General features: G+C 52.8%; 1 non-coding gene across 1 annotated transcript; it reads left to right on the top strand.

The window, feature by feature from the left end:
• Nucleotides 1-248: 248 nt before the first annotated feature.
• LOC149339134 (RNase MRP) lies at nt 249-522 on the top strand. Its single transcript, XR_016283910.1, has one exon.
• The last annotated feature ends 8,565 nt before the right edge of the window (nt 523-9,087 follow it).

Below are 9,087 nucleotides of genomic sequence, written 5' to 3'. Positions count from 1 at the left end.
TTGCGATCAAGAGGCTGTTTTTTAATAACAATTATGCTTTTCTCGAAGTTTTGGCGTAGACCACGGTCTTTATGAAATAAACATTCTATGGCAGATTAGAATTTAATTTGTGCCTACTAAAATAAATCACCATCACTTCTACTGCACGGTGGTAATTTAGGTGAAAGCAGACCCAGCAACCGGGCACCGCCGTCACGTCCGTTTGGCGTCGCATAAAAGGGCGGACGCGCGGGTAGTTTAAACCGGGGATGTTTCGCCTACGCTTGATCTCGGAGCTACGAACGATCCCGCTGTGGATCCAGCGTTTCTCTGGGGAAAGTCCCCAGACCCAGGGCAGAAAGTGCCGGGGCGCGAGGCCCTTCTCCCCGGCCCGGGGCGCACGTAATCGCGAGGACGCGCTGAGCGGAGCGGTGCGTGGGCCGGGGCTACAGTCGCAGCAGAGGAATGCAAGCACGCCGAGTGATGCCTCCCCCCGCGGGAGTCCGCTCGGTCGAACACAATGGGGCTCATTCAGGAGGAACTCCCCACATACACTTTTTTGTACCCTTGCGACTGTTGACGTTTGCATCATGGCCGGTAGTTACATACAATGCTTATGGCGGCCTGTGGGGTGATCTTTTTTTTTTGTATTTTGGCATATGGCGATGAAATTTCGTTCGCTTTTTCGGAAGTACGTTAAACAAATACAAACTTTTACTTATATATTTTTTAGTTGTTTAGACGAACAAATTGTTGTGCTTCATTGTTTTACCGAATTTACTGAAATACTGGCGTGACAACAAAACATGGTAGGCCGCCGCGGTGGCTCAGTGGTTAGCGCGTTCGGTTGCTGACCCGAAAGACGCGGGTTCCATCCTGGCCACTTCGGTCGAATTTCGATGGCGGCGAAATTCTAGAGGCCTGTGCACTGTGCGATATCAATGCACGTTAAAGAATGCCAGGTGGTTGAAATTTCCAGAGGCCTTCACTACGGCATTCCTCATAGCCTTAATTCCTTGGGACGTTAAACCCCCACGAACCAAACAAAACATGGTAACCAAGGGAATGGTTCGTGGAGTGATATTCTGCAAATATTTTACTAGATTTTTTTTTTCTGCCCAGGACATTATATCCATGTTTGAATATTCGCTCATTACCGTCATACCAAATTAGTGACTGAGTGAAAAAATGAGAAAGTAATTGAGAAATATATGTAAGTCACTGCATAAATAATTTGTAAAGGAACATAGTAGAACAAATCACTGAAAATGCATGAAGCCATTGTCATACTATGCTTTGTGCAAGCAGGGAAGTGAGATCAGAAAACACTTGAGAAAACAGGCGTTTTCACGAGATCTCAGGCAGTTTTTTTTTTTTGCAACCACGGTCACAAAAAAAAAAAAAACAAATCGTAAAGTCACCTCTGGGCTCTTTTCGGGGAAAATATTTCTGAACATAATTAGAAAAGGCCTCTGTAGAGCGGTTTATTGACACGTTGAAGCACCAGCGATAAAGACCCTGGCGCAAGAAGTCCGGGAACCAGCGAGGCGAGGGACCGGCACACAAGCGGCAGTTCTCTAGCACGAGCCTTCTACGGACTTCTTCTTCTTCTTCACCTCGGCGCTAGCGCTTCGTCGTCGTTGGTAGTACTGTATCATCTTCTTCATTCCAACTGCCCCCGCGGAAAGAGGGAGCCATCCTGGCGACTCAAGGCGAGGAGACGACGAGAGGGCTGTAATAAGGCTTCAAGCGGCTGACATGAACGACGTCGCGACCACGGCGGCGATGGTCCAAAGAAGGTGTCACCGGTTCGATGATATAGTTCACAGGTGACGTACGCTCTAAGATACGGTAAGGACCAATGTGCTTGGCCGAAAATTTGGACGCAGCCGGAACAGAGAGCCAGACCAGTGATCCAGTGGAAAATTGGGCAGCGGGCGTGTGTTGATCGGACTCATGTTGGCGGAGTCCTTGACGTTCAGCGGTGAAGGAGCGAGCCAACCGGCGGCACTGCTCAGCATGGCGAGTAATGTCAGAAAGGGAAGTATATTCCGAGCTGTCGGGGTTGTAGGGAAGGATTGTGTCCAGGAGACAGGAAGGCTCGCGCCCGAATAAAAGAAAGAATGGGGAGAAGCCGGTGGTTGCCTGAGATGCGGTGTTATATGCATAGGTCACAAACGGAAGGACTTGATCCCAATTAGAGCTGTCGGAGCTAATGTACATGGCGATCATGTCCCCAAGAGTCCGGTTGAAGCGTTCGGTGAGGCCGTTGGTTTGGGGGTGGTAAGCAGTAGTGGTACGGTGAACTGAGTGGCACGCATCGAGAAGCTCTCTAACAACTTCAGACAAGAAGACACGGCCGCGGTCACTGAGAAGTTCTCGCGGAGCGCCGTGACGCAGGACGAAGTGATGAAGAAGGAAGAAGGCGACGTCGCGAGCAGTAGCCGCAGGTAGGGCAGCGGTCTCAGCATACCGAGTGAGGTGGTCCACGGCAACGATAATCCATCGATTCCCGGCGGTCGTGAAGGGGAGCGGCCCATATAGGTCGATGCCCACACGATCGAAAGGGCGAGCCGGGCATGGTAATGGCTGTAACGGGGCAGTCGAGGGTCGAGGTGGCGACTTCCGCTGCTGACAGGCTGTGCAAGAGCGAACGTAGCGACGAACGAAGTTGTACATGCCCCGCCAGTAGTACCTCTGCCGTAGGCGCTCGTAGGTTTTTAGCGATCCAGCGTGAGCGCTCTGAGGGTCGGCATGGTAGTGCGCACAGATCTCAGACCGAAGGTGTCGGGGAATCACGAGGAGCCACTTTCGGCCGTCCGGACGATAGTTGCGGCGGTATAGGAGATCGTCGCGGATGGCAAAATGGGAAGCTTGGCGACGAAGGGCCCGAGGGAAGGAGGACGTAGAGTGTGCACGAAGGACATCGAGCAAGGATGAAATCCATGGATCCTGGCGTTGTTGAATGGGCATGTCCGTAGGAGTGAGCGCTGCGAGTAGGGAATCAGATAAGGGGGAAGAAGGCGCAGGAGAGGGCAGTGGCGAGCGTGACAAGGCGTCAGCGTCGGAGTGCTTGCGGCCCGACCGGTAGACTACGGTAATATCGAATTCCTGAAGACGGAGCGCCCAGCGGCCAAGGCGTCCTGAGGGATCTTTGAGGGAGGCCAACCAGCACAAGGCGTGGTGATCAGTAACGACGGTGAACGGGCGGCCATATAAGTATGGGCGAAATTTCGTGAGAGCCCACACTACGGCCAGGCACTCCTTTTCAGTCACGGTGTAGTTCGACTCGGCTTTGGTGAGAGCACGGCTGGCGTACGCAACAACGTATTCAGAAAAATCGGGCTTGCGCTGGGCCAGGACAGCACCGAGGCCAATTCCGCTTGCGTCGGTGTGCACCTCAGTAGGAGCACTGGGGTCATAGTGCCGAAGAATAGGGGGTGAAGTAAGAAGGCGACGGAGCGCAGCAAAAGCTTCATCGCAGGCAGAGTCCCACGTAGACAGGTCGGCGGGACCATTGAGGAGTTTCGTAAGGGGCGCGACGATAGAGGCGAAATTAGGGACAAAGCGCCGAAAATAGGAGCAGAGGCCCACAAATCGGCGCAGCTGTTTCGTAGAGGTCGGTTTAGGGAAGTCAGCCACAGCACGGAGTTTGTCAGGATCAGGTAGGACGCCATCTTTGGATACGAGGTGGCCGAGTATTGTCAGTTGCCGGGCGCCAAAGTGACATTTCTTGAGGTTAAGTTGGAGGCCAGCACGGGTGAGGCAGCTCAATATCTGGCGCAAGCGCTGGAGATGCGTCGGAAAATCGGGCGAAAACACAACAACATCATCTAAATAGCAGAGACAAATGTTCCACTTGAGGCCGCGCAAGATGTTGTCCATCATTCGTTCGAACGTGGCGGGAGCGTTACACAGACCGAATGGCATTACGGTGAATTCGTATAGGCCGTCAGGGGTAACGAATGCCGTTTTAGGACGGTCGGACTCAGACATCGGGACTTGCCAATAGCCGGAACGGAGATCCAGAGAGGAGAAGAACTCGGCGCCTTGCAAGCAGTCAAGGGCGTCGTCAATACGGGGTAGCGGGTAGACGTCTTTGCGCGTAATGTTGTTGAGCCGGCGATAGTCCACGCAAAATCGTATCGAGCCATCCTTCTTTTTGACCAGGACAACTGGGGAGGACCAAGGACTTGCAGATGGCTGAATAACGCCGCGTTGTAGCATATCGTCCACTTGCTCAGCGATGAGACGGCGTTCAGGAAGTGACACACGGTAGGGGCGCTGACGGAGAGGAGTATGGGTACCGGTTTCAATGTGGTGCTCGACAGTGGTCGCACGGCCCAAAGAAGAGGACTGGTGGTCAAACGATGAGCGAAACTGGTCGAGCAGGACAAGAAGCTGCGCGTGTTGAGCTGTGTCGAGGGCAGGATCAATAGAGCGGTCGAAAATGTCCGAAGGCAGTGGGTGATCGGGAGTAGCGCGACGTGGGGTGAGGGCAGCGAGGTCAAGACTGGAGGAGGGCACATCGGTGTCGAAGGAAGAGATGAAGTCAGCGGGTTCAAAATGACCAAGGCACTCGCCACGAAGCAGGGGAAACGCAGTGAATGAGGTGTTAGAGACGAGGATTGCGGCAGCACCGTGGTGAATGTCGATGACGGCGAAAGGAAGAGAGAGAAGTCGGCGAGAGGCAAGGAGGGGGGAAGGCTTGAAGAGAACGGTGGCGTCAGAAACAGAAGCGGCGCACACAGGGACGAGCACAGCACTCTCAGGGGGAATATCGGTGCCCTCGGCAACAACAAGCTTATCATCACAGCGAATCGGAGGTTCGTCGAAGAGTGCATCACAAAGCGGAGAAAACACGACCTGCGCACGGGCACAGTCAATGACGGCGCTATGGTGGGATAGAAAGTCCCAGCCAAGGATGACGTCATGGGAGCTTGCACGGAGGACTAAAAATTCGACAACATATAAAACATCGGCGATGACGACGCGTGCTGTGCAAGCGGCAGAAGGAACAACGGGCTCGGCGCTAGCTGTACGGAGGGAGAGCCCAGAAGATGGGGTGGTAACTTTTCGAAGTGAACGGCAGAAGTTTTCGTTAATAACAGAAACGGTGGCCCCAGTGTCCACAAGCGCAAGTGTCGGGACGCCGTCGACAAACACGTCAAGAAGATTCGGCGGTGAAAGGCGAGGACTTGAGCAGGGCGATGAGAGCGCAGTTCGTGCCCCAGGAACTGCGGCTGCTAGTTTTCCGAATCGGCGGTGGCGGTGCGACGCCTCATGGGCGACAAGGAGCGGCGGCGAGGGGAGGGCGAGCGGTGGGAAACGTAGGGCTGTCGACCAAGCGCGCGATCAGGCGAGGTGCCCCGATGGGGTGGTTCGAAAGGTGGGCGGAAGGTGCGATCCGTACCGGGGTAGTCCGGCAGGGGGTGCAGAGGCGCAGGCATAGTACGTCGACAGAGGCGCGCGACGTGGCCTGGAAAACCGCAGGCGTAGCAGATAGGTCGGTTATCAGCCGTGCGCCAAGGATTGTAGGCAGCGGGCGCGAAACGGTGTCGTGGAGCAGCAGGCGCAGACACCGCAGGAGGAGCGTATGCATAGGCCTGCTGCCGCGGTGGTCTTCTGACAGCGTCGGCATAGGTGAGAGGCACAGGTGCGGGCGCAGGCGGCACGGTTACTGCAGGATCGTAGCTCAGCGGGGCGGCAACAGGGTTGGGCTGGATTGGGAAAAGACCGGCCTGGGGAGCCAAGGGTGCCGGTTGCCGAAGACAAGGAAGTGCATCGGCGACCTCCTGCGTGATGGCGTGCCGGATCTCAGGACTGAGGACGGGCGGTGACGAGTGTTGGTGAGAAAGGAGCGAGAGTTGCCTGGCGACCTCGTCCCGCACGAAGTCTTTGATCGTAGCGAGTAAGTCGTTGTTGATGCCCAGGCCGGAGATGGAGTCGGCAGGTGGGGAAGAGCGACGAGCACAAAGGCGTTGTTTCCGCAACTCGTCGAAACCTTGGCACAGGGTGTACACCGAGGCAACGGTGGTGGGGCTCTTCGCCAACAACATCTGAAAGGCGTCGTCGTCGATGCCTTTCAGGATATGCTTTATCTTGTCAGCCTCGGTCATAGCCGGGTCAACACGCTTACAAAGGTCCACTACATCCTCAATGTAGCTCGTGAAAGTCTCGTTAGTGTGCTGAGCTCGGACACGCAGGCTTTGCTCAGCGCGCAGTTTCCGCACGGCGGGACGACCGAAAACCTCCGCGAGTGTGCTCTTCAGAACGGCCCAGGTGGGAATGTCGGCCTCGTGGTTCCGGAACCACAGGTTCGCAACGTCGCTGAGGTAGAAAATCACATTGGTGAGTTTGACGCGGTCGTCCCAGTTGTTATGGCGGCTCACCCGTTCATACGACTCCAGCCAATCTTCCACATCCTGGTCGCTGTGGCCGCTGAAAACAGCTGGGTCCCGCTGCCGGACGGCACCGGAGCACTCTTAGATATGAAATCGGCTGTTTTATAAAATTCGATTTCTTTTTAGATTTTCAAATTTTTTTTTTTGTCTCTCGTCCCGTCTTCGCGCTGTTACCAACCTGATCGTGAACGAAGCCCAACTCACCACTCTTGTGATCTGTAACATTTCGAGTCTAATCCTCCCATCTCCTCTCAACATTATTTCCACTTATCTTTGACTGCACCTTGCACGTTTCTTGTACGGCCTTGCAGTGCCCTTGTGAATATTTTGCACTTTTTGTTTTATTTGTTTTGTACCCTTGTTATTGTTACTTTTAATTTGGCTCTGCGTTCCATCACTCAGGCCTCATGGCTGATGCTGGTTGTATTAACTCTGTTTATTAGCATAACTGTCGCCGCCGTCGTCCTTGCGTAGTGCCCCGTACTTACACAGGCGATGCTTACTTCATCAAAACTTACTTAAGTGCTGGTGGGTAAGACAGCATACTTCTGATTATTCAGTAGTCTTTTAGTACCCTTATTTTGGCATTGCGGTTCGTGATGATTTAATCTCGCCCTTTTTATTTCTACCTTTTGTTCAGGAAGCAACACTACGCTAAATGTGAGCGATTTCGCGAAGCCCCGGAAAGCCCCAACTGCGCATGCGCGAGGAGCGAATGTGAGACAGTTACTACGTAATTTCCTTTCCTCAAATACAGTTTTCATTTTCATTACGGCCCCTCTTTCTCTTTCTTCTTTCACTCCCATTTCCTCCCTTCCTCTACAAACGGATGACGGGTGTTTACCTGGTGCGACGAAAAACCTAGTCTATACCACATCACATGGGCCTGCCAAAACATACACGTGGTCCCCAAAATACAAGTGAGTGAGTGAAAAACATTTATTGTCCAACAGAATGAGACTACCTCACCCAGACCTCCCCTGTCCCATACCCTCAGTTGAGGGAGGAGGATCAGGAGAGATCCGGCCGCATGGGGTAGTCGCGTCAGATGCTGGCCGGGATCTCTTACAAAACCCGAGTGCGGAGCAGTGGGAGACTCTGCTGTCCAGCGACCGCTGTGAAGACCAACAAGGTCTGGTACAGCGAGCTCAACGGGCGGCAGTGGCCAGCGGAGCCCTGGACTGAGGGCAACCGACCACTGATTAGAGGCGGACGACTTCGCCAGAGGGCTCCTGGGGGTAGAACCAAGACGTCTCTGAAGATGCCCCCAAACCGCTGGAAAAACCATTAGTGTAAATAAAGTTTTCCCTTCCTTCCTACTGAGATATGTGAGACAGTTACTGCGTAATTTCCTTTCCTCAAATACAATTTTCATTTGCTTAATTAGGGCCCCTCTTTCTTCTTTACCCCCACCTCGTCCCTTCCTGTACGGTGCGGTTCAGGTGTCCACCGAGATGACAGAGAATTACTGAACCATTTCCTTTCCTCAAAAAGCGTTGCGTTCAAGTAGTAGTGGTAGTAGTAGAAAACTTTTATTGAGATCTTTTAAAGGGTCAGTCTACTGAATTTTATCGACCATATTTTCTTTGCGGCAACCGATAGCTCTTCACTCAAATTACCGTTTAGCCAGCTGTGGTGCCAAGGAGTGCGGTAGAACATTTTAAAATAGAATTTATTAATGTGGGAACACATCTGTATGAGATGGTAGTCTCATCTGGCAACCATCTGGATTTCCGCCGCGGGGCGACAAACATGGCGGCGCCCGTCGAAGCCGGACCTCTCGCTTCGGACTGAATTCTCGTTGTTGCTGCCTTTTTCAGTGCGTTCACTGGCCATAAATGGGGCGCCGGTCTATCGCTTCGTCTCATCTCGCCTATAAGAAAACATATAAGAGATAAATTTGCTTTATTTTAATAATTAGAGTGACGATTCTGCCGCTCCTAGGCTTAAGTGGAGAGTCGGTTTGTTTACAGCGATGGTTCCCGTCCTGACGACCAGATGGCGCCACTATAGGCTGAGTTTATTTTTGCGTCTCTGCGAGCATACGCTGAACTAAAGGTGGGAATGTGCCTGCGTTTTGCGTACGTGTAACTATAAATATTCATGTGATTTACAGAAAAAGCGAGCGGTACGCCTTCTACAGTTTACTAGAACAAAATGTGCGTTTCTCTGACATTGGGGCATACAAATGGTACGTAGTATATTCACTTATGCTTCTACAAAAAAAGACTACCACTTTCTTGAACAAAATGAACGTTTGGGGTCGCCACCATGCTTTTTTACACGACTTTTGACGCCGAAATAAAATATAAATTCCTGCCTAAACCGGGCGCAGACCCCTCGTTATTGATGTTATAGGGTGCCAACTACCAGAATATGCCATTATTTATACACTCATCTCGGTGAGTAGACTGACCCTTTAAGAGATTCGCGGATTCGAAGCCTCCGTCGTCTTTCGTGGCGCCGGCGACTTGAGGCTTCTCTTCAGCAAGGTTGGGCCCCTAGTCCAGGGCTCCACTGAGTCGCGCTGCATCAGTAGCGTGCCGCACTAAGGCCCTTTGGGCCGCGAGCTCGCTGCTGTCGAGCCGGCTCTCCCATTGCTCCGCACTCGGGAATTCGTGTTGGTGGAATGCTTTATTTCGTTCGCACTCCCATGTGATGTGGTATAGTGTGGGTGTGTCGCCGCACCAGGGGCAGTTTGCCC

This window comes from Amblyomma mixtum, chromosome 6 (assembly GCF_055824585.1).
Source record: "Amblyomma mixtum isolate Tamu chromosome 6, ASM5582458v1, whole genome shotgun sequence".
In the NCBI taxonomy this organism is placed as follows: Eukaryota; Metazoa; Arthropoda; class Arachnida; order Ixodida; family Ixodidae; genus Amblyomma; species Amblyomma mixtum.
The sequence above is the reverse complement of the archived record's forward strand: the minus strand, read 5'-3'. Positions and strand labels throughout refer to the sequence as shown.